Source organism: Chanos chanos, chromosome 10 (genome assembly GCF_902362185.1).
Source record: "Chanos chanos chromosome 10, fChaCha1.1, whole genome shotgun sequence".
NCBI classification, from domain to species: Eukaryota; Metazoa; Chordata; class Actinopteri; order Gonorynchiformes; family Chanidae; genus Chanos; species Chanos chanos.
The window spans coordinates 16,328,341-16,330,840 of NC_044504.1; the positions used below are offsets into that span (position 1 = coordinate 16,328,341).

The window sequence follows — 2,500 nt, forward strand, 5'->3', positions numbered from 1 at the left end:
AAACTACTGTGGGTGTTTTTGTTTCTATAATACCTCACGAGAAAGAGAAATGAACAGTTAAAAATTATTGGATCACAGATAAAGTCACTGCTGCTTTAGTGGAGACACACAAGCGTGCTCTCTCTCTCTCTCTCTCTCTCTCTCTCTCTCTCTGTATGTGTGTGTGTGTGTTGTAATGGTATCATTGAGAGAGGAATGGGCACAGCTGTATGGTGTGGTCCTGTGATATAATTAGCCCAAGATGCTGTACAGGTTTCACACTAATTAGCAAATGATGCAGAAAATAGCATCAAGCTCATCAACAAATATTATGGCCAATCTGAATGTATGACTTTAATTAGTGAAGGTCCTGACGCAGGCAGTTTGAAACTTGTTTTGAAGGAGAAGGAGAAAAAAACATGGCACAAGATCAAGAGAAGAGCAAGATTATTAAGATAATGAAAAAATTAAGGGGGAGAGAGAGAGAGAGAGAGAGAGAGAAGCAGAGCAATGTGTCTTTGAATGAAAAAATGAAGAGAGAGAGAGAGAAAGAGAGAGAGAGAGAGAGAGAGAGAGAGAGAGAGAGAGAAAGAGAGAGAGAGAAGCAGAGCAATGTGTCTTTGAATCTGAATGTTCTGACTCCTGACCATCTTTATTTGTAACATCACTTTAGCTGCAGTCTTTAAATATTTCTCTCTCTCTCTCTCTCTCTCTCCCTCTCTCTCTCTCTCTCAGTCGGGTTGAGATGGCTGGTGTAATTGGCATGGACATTCTCCACAGTGAGATCAGGTGTTCGGTGTGCCCTGTATCAGTGTAGACTAATTAAAGACTGGCATCAGTGCCTGCTTGGCTGCATACACTCTCAGGCATTCATTAAACGACTTACACTACACAAATTTGCCCCTGTCCTCTCACTCCCAGTTAACACTGTGTTTCTGACCAGTCTCAACGTTTGAGTGCAGTTCCGTGGCAGGGTCAAGCATTCTGGGGAAACCAGCGTTTTAGAAAAAGAAACGTTTGAGTTTTTGGTTTTTCTCTGTGGGTTGGGATTGGGAATTGAAAACATTTCAACAGTTGTTGAAATGTTTCTTCCCACACAGATTCTGTTGTTGTAGATGTAGCCAAAAATTAGTTTTGATTTTTTACTAAGTTTAATCTCAGTCTCTGTGAACACTTTGACTTCAGACTGGGAACAATAAATATAGTAAAGTGTGGTAAGAGGCTGAGTAAGAGAAGACACTGACAGTATGAATGAGGTTTAGATATACCTCTGTTGTGCCATGTATGGAGTAATTCTGGGGTTTGAATTCAGTACTCTGGATTGGGTACTTAGATTTTTTCTGAAACATTGTTAATGTCTCAGGACCCCCACCCCCTCCTCTCTCTCTTTCTCTCTCTCTCTCTCTCTCTCTCTCTCCCTCCCTCTCTCTCTCTCTCCATCTGGGAGAGTTCCAGGAGCTATTGTTCTTATCAGACAGGAAAACTGTCAGTTGTTAAAGAATTCCTTAGCATCACCTCTTTCTATCTTTGGAATCCAACAGTTTACTGAAGTTGCTAAGTGTCCCATCAACATGTTAATCGAATTACTTATGAACAAAAATTGACAGTTTTCATTAATTATACAGGATTATTCTAATTGTGATTCAAATTTATTCATTCAGAGCAGAAGGTATTCAGTAATATTCCACTGAATTTGCATATTAAATGGGGAGTGTACTTCATTAAGAATGCTAATGTATTCGCAGATCCTTAGTTCAAACTCTGTGACCATATGTGGCACCGCTGGTGCAGGTGAGCATGGGAGCAAGTGTGTGTGTGTGTGTGTGTGTGTGTGTGTGTGTGTCTGTGTCTGTGCATGCGTTGTTGTGTGCATTTGTGTGTGTGTGTGTGTGTGTGACGTTAACGTACATAAACAGCACTTATGTGCTACATTTTTTTTGCAGAGATGCTAAAGTGTTTAATTTTCTTGATCCAGTGCAGAGGTAGAAAGCTCAGATCACACAATGGCAGGTGTTAAAATTGACTGTGTGATTTACCACTCTGAGTGTGTGTGTGTGTGTGTGTGTGTGTTAGACAGAGATCTTCAATGTGTATGATTCATTCTGGCGTAGTTTTAGTCCTTATTAAATATTTATTTTGGTTGTGCAGAGCGCTGTAATTGCCATCTCTGTGCTTGCATTATTTATCACACACACACAAATACACACACACAAACACACATCTCTCAACCTGCACTCCTGACCTGCATCCTTAATCTGACATTTTTTCCTGTTTGCATCTTACTGGTGACTTACTGGGTTACCTGTTAGCTCCCCCCTCTCTCTTTCTGCCTCTCTCTCTCTCCCCGCCCCCCCCCCCCTTTTCTGTCTGTCTCTCTCTCTAAAATGTCAGCGCTTTTGCTCTGTCATGCTTGATGAAAACTGACCAACTGCAGCCCCCAGTTCACCTTGAATGCATGTTTTAAACATAAGACACGATGTAGACAGTACAGAGATGAATTGTCGCTGCTATCACCTCTTTG

At 41.2% G+C, this 2,500-nt stretch overlaps 1 protein-coding gene across 1 annotated transcript in view; it reads left to right on the forward strand.

Annotated features, from left to right (window-relative positions):
• Nucleotides 1-2,500, forward strand: part of LOC115823359 (transcription factor COE3-like) — a 38,815-nt gene that overhangs the window by 16,298 nt on the left and 20,017 nt on the right. The window lies entirely within an intron of this gene.